Below are 24,252 nucleotides of genomic sequence, written 5' to 3' on the forward strand. Positions count from 1 at the left end.
AAGGATGAAAGGCAACACTAACTCAACAAACAGAGCGCAGCGGGCAGGTCAAAAAAAGTCATTCCATTAAGGTGATTTTAAATAAAAGTATATGGTTTTGCAGTGAGGGAGGCAACATCCAAATGCCTCACTAGATGAGCTGTCACTGCTCAAAACCCCAGCAGACCTCATCAAGCACAGCAAGATGCCCATTGCTGGTGATGGTTAGAAATACAAGACTAGGGAAAAATAACTGTTTGTGCATCGCCCCATTCATCCAAACCTAATCCATGACTCTACAGCCACAATCATCGCGTTGAAAACGTTTTCGCTTTAAAATCACATACTATGTTTTATTGTCCTCTGAGGTACAGAGCTCTAGAGGTCAAAAGGTGTGAGAGGAAAACATTGAGGACACTGAGGGACATCCTGCTGAGGGAATCTCTCTTTAGAGTAAAGTGGTAAAGACCGTATGCTTGCCTGTAGACCTGGAGCCTGGAATTCCCAAGGCTGTTGAGAAGATTTTTCTATTCTTTGAAAGCATTCATGTATGTCCATAATATAAAGAACTGGATGAAGACAAAGTTGTTAGGGAAACTGAGATGGAAATAATCATATGTTCAAAGCTTCACCCACATTGTCTGACATATATCATCATGGACAGGGGGACTTGATATGCATGTGCACTGCAGCGACTCACCCCCCACTCTTGTGTTGCCACCTACCAACTGTACATAGAGCTACCATTTATCCATTTTTTAACAGCATGTCCTCCATTTTTGAGCGCAGGCCGGTGAGAAAGGTGGCATCCGTAACTGCACAACCTCTCTCGAAAGAACCAGCATTAAATTGCCATAGCCATACAACCTCACCAGGCGAGCATAACATTGTTAAACAAGTACATTTATTTGGACTTCCATTAACATAAAAAATGAGAGGGTGTTACTAATAACACTACTTTTTAGAGTGACATGTTACTGTGTCTTTTAGTGCCCATTCGGGTCAAGCACATTCATTAGAATTAGTGAATTAGTATTCTGCTGCTCGTACGACCTATCAGACTTTAGGGAAATCAAAAAAGGATACAGTGTGCTGGGATAGTCACACCAGTTATCACTGGCCCTTCCAGTCTGCATCTGAGAAGCATAAGAATCACAGTCAATGCAGACTTAGGGGCCGATTAGGATATGGTACGTAAAGGCTCCGTCAGATGTTTGAGACTTCTGGTCTGCATTGCAATGGGCTGATCGGTTTTTTTTCCGACCGCCTCATGAGAATGGAAGCGGTCAGAAAAGAAACCGGCCGGGCATTCCGGCTGCCATCCGATGGGCTCCGATAGCCCATCCTCCAGTTGGAATCCAGCCTGTAATCTCAAGGGCAGCTCTTTCTGCCCTTGAGATTACGATCACGGTTTCCGACATGGTTTCCATGCTGGTCTGTTCAACATGGAAACCATGTTGGAAAGCTTGTTAGGGGGCCCCCAGCAGGGTCCCTTTTGGTGCACAGCCTCCGGTTGGAGGCCGAGATGTCACCTATGGTGCCCCTCTGTTGATCCCTACACCTTGTGGCAGGCACCTTGAGGTGCCTGACACAGGGTGCAGGGATGAACGCATCTCCCATTTCACTATGGAAGCATGCATTTGGGCTGATTTACAGCAGTAATTGATGCTCCCATAGTGAAATATAGGAATGCGACCAAACAGTGTTCGGTCACATCCTAATGGGGCGGTTGGGACCGCCGACTGGGTATCGGTCGGTCCCATTACAGGTTCCTTGTCGGGTGGAAGTGATTCCACCTGCGATCATAAATAGGCCCTTAATATCTTGTCTGATGAAAGTTTGCAACAGTGTTTTTGCACCTCGTTTGAACATATGCTTGCTAAAGTCCATTGCGTACACAGAATTCCCTAACATCCTCTACATTTTTAGATAGATAGACACCAACTCATTTCTTCATACAGGTCATAATTTGCACAGCTCATCTCCATTACTTTAGTACTTTTCATTTGTTTTATTGTGTTACTTTATTACATTGTTTAGCTTTACAAAAAAGGATGTTTTGTTGTATGTCACACTTGTTGACATTGGTTATAATAATTTTTGTATTGTGGTATACATGTAGACAACATCCTAGTATTATGATCACAGCTGGAGGATTCAGACATTATGAATGATGAATGAATAATGACCCCCAGTGATCACTCCTATTTCCAATCTTTTTTAATTTAATTTGTACATGGAACCCCTGAGAAATATAATGAAGAAACTCATATTCACAAAGAAATCTCCCCGCTCACTAACGTTCAGATTGTAAGAAATTGCCTACCTAACCTTTACAAGTGGATGTTCAGCAACATCCTTAGATTTAACCCTAAAAAGAATTTCTTTTATTTCACAGACAGCACAAATCAGATTTCTAATCATAACTGGCTTTCTCAACTTCAGTCGTTTGACGTTACATCTTCTCTTGCCTCTGAGATCAGCTACATTAGAATATGGTTAGACCCACACCTCTCCATGGTCTTGCATATTAACCACCCAATATAAATATAATCTGCAAGAGCCACTCGCATTCCCTGAAAATATTAAAGCCTCGTAAGCAACCCAAGACTTTCACCTGACCTTCCATTCGCTTGTAATTTCACCCTTGGCTATGAAAACTCCATTCTAACTGGTATCAACAAAATCATCTTGTAGCCACTTATTGTCTTTACAAACTCTGTTGCCACACTATTGTCTGTGGCAAAGAGCTACACTGGCTTCCTACCAAAGACAGAACTAAATTAAAAATGGTCTGCATTATCTTTTAAGTCATCCACCAACAAAGTCAGGGTTGAAAGGCGCAGTTGGTGAAAACATCTAAATACCCAACACGCCACGTTGTAGCTAATACAACTGGCTAGCCGATTCTAATGCAAAGGTTTTCTTGCCAGGGAAAAATGGTCCCTACATCTGAGGCCCGATACAGGACACACTGCTGTGTTTGAGCCCTTTGCAACTGGGCCACTGCAGATGCAGATGCTAAATTTCCAGCATACAAACAGTTTCAATAGTCAGTCCTGGAATGTATCAGCACCTCTGCAGCTAAACTGCTGTACTTAGGAGCCAGTAAATGTAGGAAAGGTTTTAAACTTTCCTAACTGATAGAAACAGCTTCAGAGCATCCTGCTTATCTGAGCTCCCAAAGTCATTCCATGAACAAATGTAAAACCCAACTTCTTCACAGTGGATGCTAAACATGGTGTTTTATTCAGTAGATTAGGGATATGCAGTGACGGTCAGTCCCCAAGATCTCTGCTCCTAAAAGATAAACTGTGCCTTTTTGGTGCTTCATTGACTTTGATGCATCCAACTTTGGCTCTTAGAAGGTCCTGCAGAAAATCAAGTAATTGCAAAGTTCAGTGCTCACTTTTTAATAGATATGAGTAACAAATTAAGCCAAAACAATGGATAAGAGACACAAAAAACATCAATTAAAACAACCTTGCCTCCCAAAGTGAGAAGGCTCTCACACTCCCCAATAACATGTCAGACGTCAATGACCTCACTGCTCTCTATAGCTCCTCGATGACCAAAGTCTTCGACCAAGCCGCTCCATCAAAACTAAAAAGAATTCCTGACAAAGACAAAAAACCATGGTTTAGCGGAGCCCTAAATGAAGAGAGACGCAAACTTAGATCAATGGAACGGAAATGGAGGCAATATCCATCCCCCCACCATCTTAAACTTCTCCAGAAATCTATAAACTCCTACAATAAAAGCATTCTACAATCAAAAAAATTATTTTTCAGATCAGAACTAGACAAGGCTAAAAATAGACCAAAGAGAAATTCCGATACAACAATCTAACAAATTTGCCAATTCCTCACTCCTAACATCGAAATCACAGCTGAGCAGTGAAAAATGTTCTTAATTTTTCACAACAAAAATGAACTCTCTCTAACTTGAGCTTAGTGCGGCAGCAATTAACTCAGTCACCCCAATGATCATTCAAGTCGATAATTCTGTACTACATGAGCTACCGCAGCCCAAAAATAACTCTCACTGATATACTTTCAAACTATACAATCTTAATGACATCACCAATATTCTGGTGACTACAAAACTCAACAACCACTTCAATAACCCTGTCCCCTCAAATTCCCTACCCCACCTCTACCATATCATCACACCTCTCTGGAGCAAAATCATCAATGCCTTGCTAGCACAAGATCACATCCCGGATTGCCTGAAAACAGGACAAGTCACCCCTATCCTAAAAAACCCCACAGCTAACACCTCCGAGCCGAATAACTTCCAATCAATTACCAACATTCCCATGCTAGCTAAATTCTTAGAAAAATGTGTTTAGCAACAACTAAGCCAACACATCATGAACTTCAATCTACTGAACATCCACCAGTCGGGTTTCAGACCTGATCATAGCACAGAAACAGCCATCCTGCACATAGTAGACAACGCCCTTTAAGATCTTGACCACAACAAAACCTGCCTACTAGTCCTACTCGACCTCTCATCAGCTTTTGATTGGTCAATCATGACAAACTACTAAGAATACTAGAATACAGGATGGGTTTATCTGGGAAAGTCGTTCAATGGTTCAAATCCTTCCTGGAAAACAGAACACAATCGTACATGATCAACAAAAATATTTCCACTTCCTCACCTAACCTACTAGGAGTTCCACAAGGCTCTACCCTATCCCCCACGCTATTCAACCTATATGTTGAACCACTTACCGATCACAGCAGGCGAACAGCTCCTTCCATATGCACGTGGACGACACCCAACTGTACATCAAGTTCTCCTCCATCGAAGAGATAAAGACAACTAATCTAGCTCTCGAAAAGACCATCCAATGGCTAACAACCAACTTCCTCAAGCTAATCTAAAAAAAAAACAATTTCTTTTAATCTCCCGACCTAAGAACACCACAGTGACAAAGGAGTGGATCAAAATGATCACTGCTCTGAACTGCACGCCGACTCTGGTGAACTCCACCTTATCACTTGGAATCACACTGGATAAGAATCTTAACAAGCAAAGTCATATCAACCTGTTGGCTAAAAACGCCCGCTTCCACCTCAGATATCTCAGAAAAATTAAGCCATTCGTTGAGAAATCAGACCTCAAAACTGAAGTTCAGTCCTTAAATATCTTGAGGCTATAATACGGATGCACAACCCTCTCAGAGCTTCCCAAAATCTCAACCGCTCCTCTAAAAGCCTGTCTCAATGCCGCTGCAAGACTCATAACAGGATCTAGGAAATATGACCACATATCACCACATCTGAAAGCACTCAACTGGCTACCCTATAAAGCTCGAATCCAACTAAAGATGGCTTGCATCACTCACAAGGCGCTACACCACAACACCCACAATACCTAGCACAAAGACGTTCCTAATCGGGAGGAAACAGACACTCTAGGAGCGCAGACAATCTGCTTCTGAAACCCTCACCTTTCAATAAGACTAAAATCTCCAACAGAGCATTTTCCAGAGCAGTGCCAAGAATATGGAATTCGCTTCCGCCGTACATCAGAAAAATCTCCTCTATGCCTCTCTTCAAAAAGGAAGCAAAATGATTCTTGATTAGCAAATTCCTACCTTAAATCTGCACAATTACGACCCCAGCTATACAACCTCCTACATTCCTCTACTCCTGAGTCACTGAGACCGTGAAGCGAAGACCAACACATACTCAATCTTGTTTTTATTGTTTCAGAGCAATTCCCGATGTTGCTATCTACCCGGACCCTTTTCCTATATGCTGCTACTTTTATGCTATGTTTTTGTATAAAATGTTTTTCACTAATATGTTTTACACCTTGCTCTTTATGTAAAGCGCTCTGATACCCTACTTTTGGTCTGGTTCGCGCTATAGAAAACTCAAAAAATAAATAAATAAAATAAAATATGCCACACTTAATGTAATCCTAACGGGTCCTTATATCAAAGTAACACAAGAAGGGAATGAAGAGGTAATGCTCAAAAGAGCAGAAGAATTGGATATGTCCTCCTCAAGTTATATTGACAAAAACAAAGGGATCTACCCTTGTGGGAAAGTATAGAAGTGTTCCTCCATACTAAGTGCATCTCCTACAATGGTGGAAAGCACACAGCTTTGTTTAAATACCCCTCACCCACCAAAAGGATTCTTGGTGGCATGCTTCATCATCGGGGTGTTCCCGCCCGCTGCGGGACGAGACGTACTACGATCTACGACTACGTGGGAGCACTGGTTATGAAAAACAATACTATGGGGGTCATTATGATGGCGGATTTCCCACATACTCCGGGCCGGCGGAAGCCACCACCGGCCCGGAGGATGCGGGAAATCCGCCGAGGAGGCTTGAAAGACCCACCGCCAAATTAGGATGGCTGGTGGGTCTCACAATCTGTCCTCCGCTTTTCCGCCGTGGTCGGAAGGCGACCACGGCGGATAAGCACTAACATGGCTGGCGGTGTCTATCAGACACCGCCAGCCATATTAGGATGTAGGGAAAGAAATGCTTTTCCGGGGCGGCTTTTCCGCCGTGGAAAAGCATACGGACATTCACTTTGGGGGCCCGTTGCGGGCCCCCTGGGTGAAGGTTGCGTGGGGGGTGCACATGGGGGGTACCTATGGTCCCCCCTGCCTTTGCGTGCACGAAGCGGCAGGCACCGCGCGGTGCCTGCCGCTTTGTGCATGCAAATGCACTGCTTTCATTTTTTACATTGCGGCGGGTGCTGCTTCAAGCAGCACCCGCCGCAATGTAAAACATACAGGATGTGACCGCCAGGGTGGCAGTCACATCCTAATTGCCATGGAGGGACCGCCGCTGCCCATGCGGACGGTCCCTCCTACTCAGGGGTGGCGGACGGACGCAAGTCCGTCCGCCATCCTAATCGGCCAATATGTGTGGTGTAGGAGTGTGATTGGGAGGGTCAGAAGTGAGTGAATGGTGAAAAATTAAAAAATACCTGGCTCAATGGAATTTCTTTTTTTAATGTTCCTTTGAGCTGGTATTGTTAAAAGTGGGGAATGATATGGAGATACTATGCTTTAATAAGCAGTGTTTCCTAGTCGACATGTTTCTAAGACCTCCCCTGGCTTCTCATCAGGAGCTAGAAGAGATCCCTTCTCACTCAAATCAAAACAACTGTGTATTTACATATAATACTTGCTGAATGGGCCCGTAGTCAGGATGCTGTTTGTTAAATAGTTTGAGAAACAACAACGGTCCCATGCAAATGATTCAATGTACGACAATGAATATGGACGAGATCAGTACCATATTTAGAGTGACATGTCCAGCCGGACAGAGGTCTGCAATTTCTTACTCAATTGACAAATTTACATTTACAAGAAGATTACCTTCAACAAATCGCAAGTGTGGGGCACAAGCCTGTACCCAAACACAATTGGGTCAAATACAGAAGGTGACAAAGAACAGGGCTTTTAAGGCAAACGCAAGGTTTTCTGTGAGAATTCAGTGTACAGAAAATTCAAAAGGGCACCATTACATATACACAATATTTCAATCATAGGTATTTGTATATGGTGCGCAACAAGTCAACGGCGTTTCGATCCCACTTTTAAATCATGGGGACCATCTTCAGGACATTAATTAATGCCTTAGTGACTTAAGCCTCTATTGTCTAGGGAGGAAGGAAAGAAACATACATATATTTAAGGACATATACTTAAAGTTTACATGTTATAAGGGTGACTTAGTGAAACAAAACAGATGTGTTTTACCAAATAGTTAGGGATTCAAAGAATGTTTCCCATTTGCCCTTTGAAGGGCAAATGGGAAACATTCTGGAGATGGGATGCTCTATTGTTGAGGTAGACAGGCTGGCACTAGGGAAAGGAAAAGGATAATCAGTTACCAAACCTGTTTTCCAGGAGTGTGTCTCCCCCTTGTTAACCACACCCATGGGTTGGTGTAGGAAGCTCTGGGTGCGGAGAAAGGGGTTCTCCCATGTTGGAAGTGGGCACAAAGGTGTATCTTGGGATAGACAGATGCCACATTTTGCAGAAGTCTTCATCAGAAGTGAGGGAACCTCCTCCCATTGGCTACTGACCTTATCCTACCCCAAGGGCATTTTTTCAGGACACAAAGATGGCACCTCTGGCCCCCAGCACTCAGGTCCAACCTGGCTGGATAAAGAGAACAGAAGAAGTCCTGACCGAAGAAGGACAGACCAAGAACCCGGCAAAGGAGAGCCTGCATCAAAGTTGGACTTCACCTGCCACACCTTCGGCTAGTGAAGGAAAGGACTGTGCCTACTGTGCTGTGCCTGATGATAAACACATTTGAGGAGTCAAAACATGAGAAGAGACTCAAAGGGTCAGTCGACTGGTAGCCAAGATCACTAGATCGTTAGTCCTTGCCGCCGCGCAGCGCCAAGGACCAGGACCCAGCGATCAAAGTTCTGCCCTAGTCTGCTGGACTCAAAAGAGTCATCGGGAGTGTATGTTCGTTGCCCAGAAGACAATTTATCATCCGAGGAAGGATCATTCTGTAACTGCGATACCCGGCATCTGGTAGACCAGTGACAACTAGGCTTCTGCCAGTCTCATGGTGTCTTCAAGAGACATCAACCCCTTTAGCCAGGAATGCCTCACTGAGTCGTGGACTGAGGAGCAGCTGCAGAAAGAACTTTGTCAACTGCATTTCCCTCACAGCATCCCATGGCAAAGGGATAATTCGCCAGGAACAAATGGAGGACTACTCCTGGACTTGAGATAACTGTTTCTGAGTACCTTGATGACCCCCTGACTAGTTCACTTTCTGTGTTTGTCACCCAAAGTAACTACATTAAAATATAGTCTATTTTTACAAATTGGTTTTGGATTTCTTGAGTGTCTTGAATTTCTTCTTCACTTATTTTGGTGCTGTTTAAATACTTGTTCCGTTGTGTAAGCCTGACTCCCCAGAGCCAAAGCCACCTAGGGTTGAGCTTAAGATTTAACAAATGAAACCTACTGGCAGTGGAGGGGTTTGTAATTTTTACATGGTGAGGTTTCACAACCACACCATATAATAAACCCCATTTCCTCACATAGTGGCATTAACATTTTTCTCCCACACACTACAGCATACAACATGGAGCGAGGGGTCGGCCCACATCTTCCGTTGGTTTACTTTAATCTGAGTTAGAAAATTCTGCACATGTGGACATCCAATTAAAAAGTAGCCCACTTCAGTGGGAAGGCTGGTGGGAAACAATGTCTATGTGAATTGCAGAGGCCTGGCCCTTTCATGCTCGTGCCTTGGGGGTCTCATCTCACTGTTGTGCCTAACCCATCATTCACCTTCCTTTCATCCCCACTTGTGTTCACATCTGATTAGATTGCCACTATTCTATGTTATGTGCACAGTGTATGTCAGAGCAGGTTGTGCTTTCCCACTGAGGTAGAGCTTATTGGTGGTGAGAAAAAAAGCAGGCACCATACAAATCAGTGGCGGACTTGACTAGAATGTTCTCTATCAAGCCTTTGTAAAGTGGCAGCCAAAAACACACAGCCATGTTACAGCACTATAACAATGAGAAATATAATATCATACATATCAATGTATAAATAACACATTTTAAGAGGAAAATACAAAGAAAAGTTCATTAATTCGAATTGCTTCATATCATAGAAAAAACATAAGCAAAAGAATAATGTAATAAAAATTAAAAAAAACTACATAACAATTTAGTTTATGCACATATTTTATCTAGAAGCAAAGAACTTATAGTAGTTGTATACCACTACTCGATACTACCAATGTTTCTACAAACGTCGCCACGCCTTTGCAGTATGTGCTCACTTTTAAGATGGTGATAGTGCTAATCAGGGACCAGCACTGCCCGACTTAGTCCCTGCGTGTTTATTGAAAAGAAAGTCCGGGCACCTACGAATGTTACTTCCCAATATACCACTGGCAAATGAGCAGAGCAACAATGTGCAAAAATCCAGAGCTGGCTTCATTAATATTAACAATAAGTGTCTCACTTAAGATCTGGTTATTAGGGGGCCCATTTCTCAATCTCTGAAGCGTATTGTCATCTTTACAGCTGTAGCCCGCCTTCCCCGCACTCAGAAAGGCCATCAAAGTATTTGTACCTAACCAAGCAGGCTCCGAGCAGTATGCTTGTCCCCTATTTCTTTTTAAAGTTAATGTATGGGGCAGTGATATCAACGCAGGTAGGGGCATTTATTTAAATTAGACTACATGTTATTCTCAATAGAATTTCAGTAATATCTTATACTTATTACCCTGTTAAGCTTTACAAACATTGACACATTTCTCACTATGTTTTGGAACGTCTGCACACTTACATGTACCTCTGTAAAGCAGTGCATTGTAGATACATTGAAGAGATGTTCAAGCAGTTTGCAGTGTAAACATGTGACTTTTGGGAAATGTATTCTACGAAGGCAATGGTAATTTATTTCAAGCCATGGAAAGAACTAGCTTGGAGGTGAGCATAAAGGATCGTGCAATGGGTTAGCCCACTTCTGCCATTGGTTTGCTTCTCTTGGTGAGGGCTTTCTTCCCATGCACATGTCCAATCCACTTACAAACGAAGGGCCCAGTTCACAAAAGTAATCTGAGACAAAATCTTTACGACTTTAGGTATTCACAAAAGGCATTTAGGAGTAGTAACGTTGGGATTCCTAACTTTACTACTCCTAAACTGGAACAAAATCCCTAACTTTATGACTTTTGGTATTCACAAAAGGCATTTAGGAGTAGTAAAGTTAGGAATCCTAACTTTACTACTCCTAAATGCCTTATGTGAATACCAAAAGTAGTAAAGTTAGGATTTTGTCTCAGATTACTTTTGTGAATCGGCCCGTAGTTTGCTTCAATGCGAGGCCTGCGGGAGCCACTTTTGTTACAAGACAGGTGGCTCTATTATGCACTCTCTCTTCTTGTTTCAATTTGTAGAGCACTTAAAAAACACTAAAACTCCCTCAATATTGTTCCCCTAGGCAGGAAGTTATCATCACAAAGAACATTCCCACCTGTAAATAGCAGTTGTCCTAACATCATTTGCTCTATTCTTGCTGCTAGAGATAAGTGCATTACAAAGGTTGTTTCTGCAGTTTAATGGTAGGAAAACAGAAATTTTACACTGCACTGTGAACAAAATCCCTCGTCCAGACAATTTCTGGCCCATTCAGGCAGATACTCCTCCCATACCAGCTGCAACAGTGTGCAACTTGGGGGTAGTTTTTGACGACAAGCTGAGCCTGGAGAAACATGTGAATAAGACAGTTGGGACTTGTTTCCCACTCATAAAGGCTCTGCGGAAAATTCTCCCTTTGCTCCCTTTGGCAGCTAGGGCTCTAGTAGTTAGAAGCGTTATTTTAAGCCGGCTGGACTACTGTAATGCCCTGCTCCTCGGTTCAGCCAACTTCCTTATTCTGAAATTACAAAGAATACAGATAATTGCTGCTAAGTTGCCTTTAAAGAGGACCCAAGGCGATTCTGCATCTGCTGCTCTTAGTGATCTTCACTGGCAACCTCTAGCTCAGAGAATAACTATGTATTGTTTTTAAGGCCCTTTATGGACTTGAACCCCTGCCATTGCAGAAAGAATTTGCCTGACATGCTCCATTACAAAATCGTTGTTCTTCCACTGCCCACCTGGTCTGTACCATCAGAAAAAGAACCTCTAAGTTTGGGGGGAGAGCCTTCAGCTGGGCGCCTGGTCATCTATGGAACAATCTTCTGCCTGATATCAGACAAATAGGAGAAAACCTTCAGTTTTGCACTCCTATTTACAACAATGTTCTCGACCGACCTGGTCCCAGGTCACATCGAAAACATTGTTGTACATAGGAGTGCAAATCCTTGAATTTTGATTTTGTTAGAAAATACACAAAACTAAGGGAATTGTTGTTTTCAAATAATTTGGTTATTTCTCTTGTGTTGTTGACACTGGGACCATTTTGTATGATGAATGTGTGAAGGTTGAATGTGGATTGAATGTTTTGGCCAAATGTGTGGATAAAGGGATGTCGTGTCAGTATGTAAAGTGATGTTCTTTGGATTGGATTGTGTACATAATTTGTATATATTTTCAATGTATTGTGATGCACAAAGAATTATATTTTTTGCAAAATAATGAAGGCAAAACAAGTAGAATAAACCATTAGAAAAGCAGACTATTATGTTTTATTCATATAGTTGGTCGAAAATGTTCTAGAAATAAAACTCAGCATTGGCACTTGTGTTGTTTTATAGTTAATTAGCTCAGCCTTGCTGAGTTGGAGCTAAGGCCCATCGCTGTTTTCTTTTACTTTTAGAAAGTGGACATGTCTCTGCTCTTACTGCTCTGTGTGCCTCGCAGCCTGTCTCCAATACACATCTGGTGATGGTGACAGCTACACTTTGTGTATTCCCTCTAGACAGCCAAAAATACAGGAAGGGTGGGTGTGACAAATAACTCATCTGCATGCATCTACATTCTGATAGCTCCCCCTGGCAGTGAGAGGGAGCTGACATTTACACCTGAATAAACAGTGTCCTGTTTCCCCACAGATAGCCTGGCAGACAGGGCTGGGATGAAAGGGGACCTGTGCACTTCAAGGTTCTGTTTGAAGTCTCCCCCACTTCAAATGAACATTTGGGTATAAGTACTGGGGCTCTGACCCTACCAAAACCGTACACTACTGGACCTGTAAAGAACTCTAGCAGGAGTAAAGACTACTGTGCTACAAGGATTACCACTCTGCTTGACTGACTGTTCAGAAGGACCTGCTTCTCTGCTTTGCAGAGTTGCACTGCTGCCTGTTGATCTAGGCCCTGCTGAGGACAAGGAGTGGACTCACCTCACCTGAACCCGGTGTGACGCCAAGTGCTTGCTGGCTTGCCCCTGTTCTGAAGTCTCAGGGACATCAAGACTTCCTGTAAATCTGATGCTGGAGTCTGGCATCTACGAGTCCTCCCTTGCCTAAGGTGCCAACCGAGTCCTGGGCCTCAGACATTACTTCTGTTTTTAGCATCAACATTAACGCAGTGCCGACTTTGTGTCGACCAGACTGACGCATTGCCCTTTGATGCCTACGCAGGAGCTGATCGACAAGATCACTTCCATAAACTGCGCAGCTCGACGATGATGGACAGCGTGGCTCGACATCAAAGTAGCACCTGCATTTGAAAAGGGTTCGCCCCCGAAGCCTTCGCCAACTGCCCGGATCAGCACCAGCGATTTGCCTCCATCTATGGGATCACAACGACGCAGCACTTCCTCGGCTCCTCACAGTGAGTCTGTGACATCAACACTTGCTCCATCCAAGGCACTTTGTCAGCAAGATCTGTTTGGGTCCTGTACCGACTTGCCCTCAATCACGGTCAGCCTAAACTCTGGATTTACCCTGGTCTAGCGCAACCTCAAGTAACTCCTTAGCGCTAGTGACTTCTAAGCACTTTTTTGGGTTTATTCTTTAAAAATTCATACCTCTGGTTCTACTTATTGGATATTTCGTTTTGGTCTCGTTTTACTCATAAAAATATTCTCTATTTCTCTGAACCTGTGTGAAATATTTTTGCGTTTTTCATTGTGGTACTGTGTGTGTGTTGCACAAATTCTTTGCATATTGCCTTTTTAGATAAGCCTGACTGATCTGTGCCAAGCTACCAGAGGGTGAGCACAGGTTACCTTTTAGTGTGTATCTAGCTTACCCTGACTAGGATTGTGTTCCCTACTTGAACAGGGTGCATACCTCTGCCAACTAAAGACCCAATTTCTAACACATACCATATGGCAGTGTGATGTGGCAGAAATGAATGAGTAGAGTGAAAGAACCTGGAAGAGTCACCAGATATCCAGCACGCTATGCTCTCAGTAAAACTCAGTACTACAACTGTAAAGGCCAATAATACAATATAACAACATACATTCACAGTATTGCTGCTGAATGGTTGGAATACAGTGTGCCGTTGTACTGTTCCAACTAAAGGAAAATGGCTGATATCCTTACTAAAAATGGGCCTAGACCAGTGTGCGATGTGCATCACTGGTATAATCACATCACAAAATATAATTAACATAACATAACATCACACCCTAAGACTGAAGATACTTGAGACTTCTGTTCATGAGACGCTTGACAAATGGTCTAGCTTGTACACTCAGCAAAAAGATTGCAGTAGCAAATGGGGAATAATTACCACTATCATTCCAAACTGTCATTTGAACTAAGGAAACAAAGAACAAAATACATGACCTTGCACCTATAAAAGTAGCCTAGTAAAACACCACAGATCTGGACAATGAAGCCAGCATTAAAACGTAATCAAACAATGCAGAAAGGCCTCATGTCAATAGACACCAAGTTCCATTGACTGGCCATCCAAGTCATTCAAATTATGAAAACACTTGATCAACAAGTCATAAGAATTGATATGGCAGAATGCCATATTTCAGATACAGCAGACACCCTAGCCACCAATGATGTAAGGATCCATAAACTGGAGAAAATCACTGAACTAGTTAAAAACCATAATGAATACACAGAAGCTACATCTAGGAGAAGCAGTCACAGTATTGTGGGAATATTCAGAATGACATCTACTGGCACTATGAAAGAGTTTGTGGAAAAACTGCTTGCAGATATCTTCAGTAGGTCCAATATCTCTGCTCCGTTTTTTGTTGAAAGGATTTATAGGTCACACTCTCAGAAACCTCCTCCGGGTGCCCTTGCAAGACTTACATTATACCAACTAATAAGCTGTAAGGACAGATATGCCACCCTTTATTAAGTGCATGAAAAATGTAGCATGAATTATCAAGGCTCAAGTGTCTCACTATTCCTTGACCTCCTGTTCAGTTCTTGGGGCCAGGAGAACATTCACAGCAGTTAAGAGGAAACTACAACAAGATTGCATATGGCTCTAAACAAACAATCTCACTTCTTCAAAGAGCCCACATGGGCATTTAATTTGTTCAAGAAAATTAAGACTCAACAACAGACTGGAAAGGTGACTCCGGCCTCACATTCATCCACACAGGTTGAAAGCACCAGAGAATTATAGACAAATCCACAGCGGTTTAAACAAATATCCGAAAAATCTTTGATGAAACAACTTCCATGATTGTAGTGGGTTATCTTCAAATAAACTTCCACTGATATGTTGACATATTATATATTTCAAGACACTGGAATGTAAAATGGTAGGTGAAAGCAAGAACTAGGAGCCACATAACCCCTATTCCTGTGTGCAACTGACCGCAAACACAAATGTAGTCGATTTGCTTTGGCTTCACCTGCCCCTTAGGCAGACAGAGGACTGTGGTCTACTGGCCCACAAAGCCTAAAGCCTGCTCCGCGAGTTGATTGTTATATTAAAGTTTTTCAGACCTGACAACCTTTAATGTGGTATTCCATTAGTCATTTTGTCTTACTACTCTGTTTTAGCGGAATCAGATTTTGTTGGTATTAGGACTCTGTGCACTTTACCCCTCATAACCAGTGGTAAAAAACTTGTGTTCTCTCCCGTAAATATTATAAACTTGGGCTACCCATTACTTAATTTACATATAGGTTCCTGGGATATGGTACTACATGTACCCACAGCCTGTAAATAAAATGCTACAAGTGGACTGCAACACTCATTGTGCTACCCACTGGAGTAACACTGTAATATGTTTCACAAGCCTGCCACTGCAACCTTTAGTGCAGTTTTAAACTGCCAGGTTCACCTGGCAAAATAAACCTTTTGCCAAGCCTAGATCCTACTTTTTAATACTTATAAGACCCCCGTACGAAGCCCCGATAGGGTCATAGGAAAGGGTGCCTGGTATTTAAAGAGAAGGACTTGTGTATTTAGGTTTTACATGCCCTCACAGTAAAAAAACTCCTGAAGTCGATTTCCACTGTAGCAATGCTAAACCTCCCATATATTAAAGGTCTGGTATGATCATGGGAGATGGGATACTATGTCACAAATGTGACAGATGTCTCGTCTACCGTGTTACAAGTGCATTATATCCCATGGCAATTGAAATACGGTGAACGAGATATCTATCACATTTGTGACAGAGTATCCCATCCACCAAGATCTAAATCAGGCCCTAAGACTGGGCTACCTTATTACAATTAATAAGTGAAAACTTCATTTTGAGAGCACATAGAGAGCTACTGCTTCCACTCATTTGAATTGTAATTAAAATTCTCTTTAATAGTAAAGTCGGTTTTTAAGTTACTTTTCTGAAAAGGCCACTTTTACAAAGTTGGCATTATCATGCCTAAACAAAATACACCTTTCTGCCAGTGTCCAGAATCAAATAACTGTTAATGTCTCTCCTGTGGTGTAATGTGTATTGCTTCCAGCCAGTGGACAAAATGACCTTGGGTATGGGGTGGGTTGCCCCTTGCCTGAGCAGGAAGGCCTAGGAGTTGTACCCAGCCCTTCCTGAATTTCAAAGGGTAGCTTGAAAGCTGTGCACATCCCCTTCCTGACGTCTGAAGCCGCCTGCCTTATCACTAGCCAATGCAATCCACATCTAGGTCTGCATGCGGTTTGTTAACCTAGGCAGATTGGAGACAGACCCAAAGGAAGGGGAAGAACTTACCAGATCCAGTTTAGTGTAGACAAAGAGAATGACCCCTGCACACAGGCTGGCACTGGGTATGAAAGTAGCACCCCCAGAACCCCCAGTACAAATCAGAAGACTGACCTGCTGTCTGAAGAAGGAAGACTAGACCTGTTTGCCTTGAAGCTAGGGTCCCAAAAGTGACTCCAAGGGTCAGTTGGCTGACCTCCTGTTTGAGCTACAGTGACACAACAAGTTTCCAGAGGCATTCCTAGCAACTGCACAGTGGAGCAGCACCATCTGTACCTGTCCAGACCCTGCTACTGGCCTCTGCTGAAGTGAATCCTGATGCCCACGAGGTGCCTCCTCAGGTCCAGGAACCATGGCCGGTGCAACATTTACTCTTCCAACCTGCATACAGCAAGGACTAGACTCCTAGGAAAAATCATGAGATTCTGGGCTTTTTACTTCAATCTCCTCGTGGCTCCTGTTGAAGTGACGCTCCAACTGGTGACTTGCTCTTCACACCAACAATGATCTTCTTGCAGGTAAACACCAACTGGAGACCAGCTGTTCATGCTGACAATGATCTCCTCGCAGCCTCCTCACCCCAATGTAAAGCTCTGACTGAGGCTCTTTGTGTGGAACTGAACTGAGTTAGAAGCTAAGAATTCCAGGGGTACGTATCTAGTCTCTTTATCCGACTTACACTCCATCGTCGTTGTCGCAAACTTTTGACTTTGACCCAATTCAGCGTAACCAGATAAGAGCAATTGGTGCTTTGTAGTTCCTGTCAGGATTTGTACCAAAACTTTAAAAATTCATGACTCTTGTTCCAACTGTTGAATTTTTGTTGCTTGGTGTCATTTTATCTATTAAAATGTACTCTATTTTTCTAAATTCACTTGGGATTTTTCTTGTGTTGTGTTTTCACTTTATTACTGTTTGAGTATTCCATAAATACTTTACACATTGCTTCTAAGTTAAGCCTAACTGCTTTTGTGCCAAACCACCAGAAGGTTAAGCACGGGTTTATTTAGTGACCTTTGTGGTTTACCCTGACAAGGATTCTGTTTATTACTTGAGTGGGGTTCTCACCCATTCCTCCTTGAAAGCTAATTTCTTATATTGAGGTTCACTGGTGGGATCCAGTACTTGTGTTTGCGCAGTGCCACTCAGTGATTTGTGTAAAACCAAAAATCCTTTAATAATCCAATATCAGAATACATTTGTTTAATTCTTTTTTTTAATTGGCTGTTTTTTCTGATTTTCCCTCAATTTAATTCCTCTCACATTCTTCTTGCACCTGCAATTTTGCCAACGGAGTTGGAGCTCAGTGGCACTGAGACCCCCACGGTAGACAAATTGAGGAAGCTCTGCAATGAGAGAGTGCTAAGCGTTGGAAAGAGAGCCACACAAGTGAACTTTCAGATAGCCCCCAGACACTTTGAGGAGGTCTGCAGAATGCAAGCTGCAACAACAATAAGGAGGGCGAACATCCTGAGGAAGATGTAGATAAGGAGGATGAGGAAGATGAAGGAGATGGTTTGACCACAGGCCCAAAGTTGCAGCAAGGGGAGCACTGGTTGGGTGAAGTGAAGTTATTAAAATGAGCTGCACAATCTTTTTCTCAAAGACACATGTTTAGTATTAGTTTTACAGAGATGTGCCAACACCTCATTAATTACAAACTTGTACCCAGTGAGCTTGCCAAGGGAGCAGACCTATGGCTCAGCAACAGGGTCCACAAGAGGGTATCAGTGGGAGACTCCATGAAGGGTGGACAGGGTCAGCCCCCAGCAGAAGGAGGGGGTAAACATGGAAAAAGCAAAGGGCTATTTAAAGGCCACCAAAAGAATTTCCACAGGAGGAAGTCCCAATCCAACCTTGATCAGAAGAAAGAGGGGTTTTACCAGAAGAAACCTCAGGGCCCTTTCCAACCTAAGATCCATGAGTTTTATCCATATCGGCACTTAAACAAGGATGCCATCTGTCCCCATAGGAGGAAACCCCCCAGCGTTGGGCCCACCCCTGGAATTGCAAGTCTACCACTCGTAGAGGAGGTTTCCCCGTTAATGTTTAGGGGGAGTACAGAGGTTGTATGCGCTTAGGGGTAGCTATTCCTAAAGAAAAAAAGAGAGTGGCAACCTATTCTGGTTTGCACATAATGTTAGAGTTGTCTGTCTCAGTAGAGTTGGGATGTTCTAGAATGAGGGGGAATTCCTCCTTTTGAATATAGTGCCATCACACACCCTTGTGAGTATCATGCTTCATCATCGGGCATTGTTCCTCGTGGGGGTGGCATTGCTGTCCTCCATGGGCCCCGTGAGAGGGCTTTTTATCAGAGATCCTTTGAGGAGACGCCGCAGTTGTGCATGCAGGTGTGTGGGCCTAGGACAGTGAGTGAATAAGTGAGTTAAAATAACCAGCTGGTACCTAGAACCTAGTTTTATTCGGGGGTCTGGATGTTAAGGTTAAAAATACTATGGATGTAGAGCTCCTCTTGGAAACAAATGTAGAGGGGGGGATAAATGTAATCACGTTGCTCCGTGAGGGTGTATGAAAAAGAATGGGGTCAACATGTTTCACACATCGTAAAGGTCCATGGGGATCCAAGGGCGCTTTGTCCAAGGGCGCTTTGTCAGGACCAAAACAGGGTGAAAATAATAATTATAGAAGAGAAAGTGACCAGGGATCAGGGACAAAAAGTAACCCTGTATAACTGTAATACCTATAATTAGGTGTTGTTGTGTCTCAGTGCTAGTAGGAATGTGTACTTCAAGTTCCTTTGCCCAACCTAGTGATATGAAAAAAGAAGAGAGAGACATACAAAAGAGAGAGACATACAAACATATCAAATTCCAACGTGGAACACATTTTAATGCTGGCCCTCACTCAAATGTGCTCTTGGTATGATATTCGAGTCCGCAAGCATCTGTGTGCATGCTTACTGAGGAATGCCAACGTAGCCTTATTACCAATAAGCTAACAACCTCGAATAAGGTGCGCAGCGCCCTGTGTGGTGAAAGTCACACAGGGGTGGTGTCAATATCAGTTAGCTGCGCTGTGTCAGATGCGACAGGGTACAAACACACACACCACTGATATAACTATCTTGCGGCAGGATCTATTGATACAGAGTTATAGCGGGGACTGTGACGCTGTACTAACAAATGAAATGCACCATATATTTTGAAACTGGTTCTTATGTAAAGCGCTCTGACACCTTCGGGTAAAGTTTGCGCTATATAAAATCGCATTAAATAAAAATAAAAGTAAGGTTGGTCGTGGCTAGGCCGGTGTTTAGAGGCACCAAATTAGAGAAGGGGGTGTGTTTTATGGCTCGTTACTGATGTCTACTACAGGCACGTCGCTTGTCTCGCAAATAAGGCAGAAACGCTGTGTTAGTTGTAGTGCCTGGTTTTGGAAACGCTACGTGTTTCGTTGTCATGCAGTTAGAATAGAAGACCTACCCCAGAATTGGAAGTGGAGGGCCGCGTCGGTGCTCACAGCGGCTTTAAGGGAGTGTATCTTTAGGGGAACATAAAGAAGACAATAACAGTTGAGTCCTGAGATTCCGATCCTACCCTTGTTGTCACGAACCCTTTACCTCAGATCCAGGAAGTGTGTTGTGGTGCTCTTAGGCCGCAGGCGCGCGGCAACTCTGGCGCTGGGGCATAAAGAACACACAGGACACGCTTTGTGGGTTACGCGTGGTCCGGACTGCCTTAGCCGGCCACGCCTCCTTTCTTTATACTCAGTGGCGGCTGGTGACATTTGAAATTGGCGAGGCGTAAAATTGGCTGTGGAGAAAAGTCCATACAGGAACAAACACCAGAGGCTATTAGAATGTTGGAGAAAAGTTGGCCGGTGATTTCATAATATGCGCCACACGAGATAACAGTCCTGCAGACTTACCACACACTCACACATGGAAAAGACAGCACATAAAGCAGGGGTACAAGCTTAACAGTCTGTTAAGCCTCCACAGGCTGCCGGGTCTCTGAGGATGGCTGCAACCCGTTCTGCCACTCCGGAGATTTCTAATTTAAAACCTCTTTTAAATGCAGACCATGTTTTCAAATCTGTCTGACTCTTGCACAAGCTTGCCTGAACACCTTCACACTTTCACTGAGGTGAAAACCTATACACGATAAAATGAAGACGATAAAATAAAAACAAACTGCAAACATGAAAGAGGAGCAAACGTGATTTTGAGTCAGGGTGCTCAAGTGTTGGTGCAAGTGTTGCATAAGGGACGCTGCTTCTAATTGGACAATTAAGGTTCTTCATTCCCACCCCGTAACCTCACGCAAATCAGCCAAATATGCATTCCAAGTGCCTGTTTCATGTCTCTGCCACTGAACTTAGAATACAGGCAAACTACAATGAAAAGTGCCAGCATTACATTGTGGTTTGTTGTGCCAGTCTAAGCTTTACACATAGAGTTCCCATATCATTTTCGAACTGCTTCTAACAATTGATGTCATTGTTTTACAGGCATCCGCCCCCACACCTGTTCAATCTCGCGCTTCAGCAGCAACAGTAACTAGGCGCCAACCATCACAACGGCCCCGTTAATAACAGACTCAGAATAATAAAATAAATATAAAAAACGTACCTTGGCTTCCCGCTCTGACTCCCGATTCGAGTCCCGAGACTGCTCCCGCCGTCCTGGATTTTGAATGCCACCGCTGCGTCTGACGTGGAGTGGGCTCTCGTCACTGAAGGCTGCAGGCAGCCTCCCTCCCCTCCATGGCAGCCAGCGCTGATTGGTTTGGCCGGCTGCCCTAACCGCGTCATTTCTCCTAGTCTGCATCCTGCAGAACGGAGAGTGGGAGGTGGCTTGGGGGAGCGGCTTGCCCACTGTTGCTAATACTGTCTCAGGCTGTCCAAACAGTCAGTATTAACAACAGTGGGCAAGCCACTCCCCCAAGCTATTCCCCCCTGCCCTGAGGCTCGAGTAACCAGGAAGTTCTGCTGACTGCTTTCTCGCCGTGCGAGAAGGGCAGGCAGAAACATATGGTAGTTATAAATAAATAACTACCATTTGTTTCTGCCTTCTTCTCGCACGGTGAGAAAGCAGGGGGTGCGGTGCCCAAACGTTCCCATGGAAGAACCGCCACTGTTTATACTCGAGCACGTTGCGTCACGCGCTCGCGTAAACGCACCTTCTAGTGCGCGGAAGACTAGACCGCCTATATGCAGCCTTGAACATTACATTCCTTCTAACCTTTATTTGATCAAAAACTCAACACAACATACTCCAGAGTCTCAGTAAATGAAACAGGGCCATGCGGCCGGTTACCAATCAGAAGGGTAAGTTGTTCAGGATCAATCCACCGCAAAGTCTGCTAGCTGGGAGGACAGAGCTGGGTTCCTCCGCAGACTGTACCCCGCTGTCTCTCCTCTGGCGGGGGCTCTCAGTGGGGTCACCTGTGGGGAGACTCAGGTGTCTCGGCGAGTGTCCGGAGGTCGGGGGGTGTTGAGTCTGGGGGTCCCGGTTGTTGAGGGACTCACCTCCGCATTATCACTCTGGACATCCCGATCATTGCCCTCTGGTCCCTCTGGTCCCTCTGGCTGGCTTGAGCTTTCTTCTTCCCGCTCCAGTTCTTGAGGACACACGGTGTCGGGTGAGCCTTTTTGAAAAAGGACACGTTGCGGGTGACCGTTTCAGGTCCTCGTTCGGCGGTCACCATTGTGCCATTATGGCGCAGGACCGTCCATGGCGTGGGCTCAAATGGGAGTCGAAAGTTGCTTCCCGGATATCTGTCCTTCACATACACTCGGTCCCTTTCCTGGATTTCCGATTCTTTAGCCCTGCGCCGGAAGCTGGCGTAACTGTTGGATCGGGCTCGGTTGGAGGGAGTTACCTGCCGGTCCACACGGTTTGGAGCCCAATCGGGGTGACTGGGGATGGTATCCCTGACCCACTCGTCCTATGGCAGAGGGACCTGGCGCCGCTTCCGTGGTTCGGTGTGGGGTTACACGATATTCTCGCAGGAAACTGTAGATTGCCCTTTCCAGGTGGGCTTCCTCGGCATGGGCTATCCTTATGACCTTGTTCAGTGGGCGCATGAACCTCTCTACCTCCCCGTTGGCTTGAGGCCAGCGGGGGGTTACTTTACGGTGATGGATTCCCCAGCTTTGGAGGTATTCAGCAAACTCTTGTCCCTAGAAAGGGGGTCCATTGTCAGTTTTGACGGTCTCAAAGATGCCATGCGTCGCTATCGTCTTTTCAAAGTTTGCAATGACTTCCTTGGCTGTTTGAGTTTCGATAAGTTCGATTTCTGGGTACTTGGTGAAGTCGTCGATGATGACAAGTACGTATCTCCCATCTGGTAGGTGCCCGAAATCTGCGCTGACACACTCCCACGGTCTCTGCGGGCTATCTTCTGTGATGACCGGGGGTAGACGCTCGGGTTGCCCGGCTGCTTGGCACCATCTGCACGTCTTGACTACCTGCTCCACCATGGTGTCCATTTCTGGGAACCATACCTTGGCTCGGAGTCTACTCTTGTTCTTAACCATGCCCTGGTATCCTCGGTGAGCTAGTTCCACGGCTTGCTGGGCCAGACTTGCTGGCATCACTATCCGCAGTCCTCTCAGTAGTAGTTGGTTGTCAACAGATAATTCCTCCTTTACTCTCAGAAGTGTCTCAAGTGAGGTCTTGGCTTGCGGTGTTCGTTTGATCAGGGAGGTTTGGATCGGCCGCCAATCGTTGGATCTTAGGGCATTCGCCACCAGTTGCAACACTTCGTCATTCCGAGTGGCCTCAATGATCATATCCAGGTTCATGGGTAGGGGTCTCGACCTTTCCAGCACGACCCTCACGTATTCCTCAGTCTCCTCGGCGTCATCCCTCTCTACCTTGGTGGCAGCGCGGGGGTGTCTGGAGAGATAGTCTGCTGGGTTTGTCGCTCCCGGCCTGTATTCTACTTGATAATCGTATTCGTGTAATTGGAGGATACACTTTTCGATCCTTGGAGGTGGTATTGACACGGATCCCCGGAATAGGGGAATCAGTGGCTTATGATCCGTCGACACTGTGAAAGGGTGTCCATACACGTAGACGTGGAAGTGTCTGCATGCCCACTGAATCGCAATTGCCTCCCGCTCTATCTGTGAGTACTTTTGCTCTGTGTCCGTTAGGGAGCGACTGGCATAAGCGATGGGGGCCCACTCGTCATTGCCCTGACATTGGGTTAGTATGGACCCCAGGCCGTATGGGCTGGCATCAACTGCTATGTTGGTGGGCTTCGCTGGGTCGAAGTATGACAGTGTCCTGTCCGCGGATAGGGCCGCTTTGGTGTCTCGGAACGCCTTCTCTTGTTCTTCGCCCCACTGCCAGGGGGTAGCGGTCTTGGTCAGCTCTCGGAGAGGCCTGGTGAGGTTCGATAGGTCTGGCACGAACCTCCCACAGAAGTTCACCATGCCCAGGAAGCTCCTCACCTCGGATATGTTGGCGGGGGCAGGTACATCTTGTACGTCCCTTACTTTGTCTGGGTCCGGGGCTATCCCTTGATCTGAGAAGGTATAGCCAAAGAAACTGATTTTGTTTTGTAGGAATTGGCACTTCTCACGGTGCAATGTCAGGCCGGCATCCTTGATTCTCTGCAGCACGCCTCGTAGTCTCTGCTGATGTTCCTCGATGGAGTTGGCGTAGATCAGCAGGTCGTCGCTGACGTTCAAAACGCCCGGGAGCCCACTGAGGACCTCTCTAATGGTGTTCTGAAAGACCTCGG

Source organism: Lissotriton vulgaris, chromosome 1_1, assembly GCF_964263255.1.
Source record: "Lissotriton vulgaris chromosome 1_1, aLisVul1.2, whole genome shotgun sequence".
NCBI classification, from domain to species: domain Eukaryota; kingdom Metazoa; phylum Chordata; class Amphibia; order Caudata; family Salamandridae; genus Lissotriton; species Lissotriton vulgaris.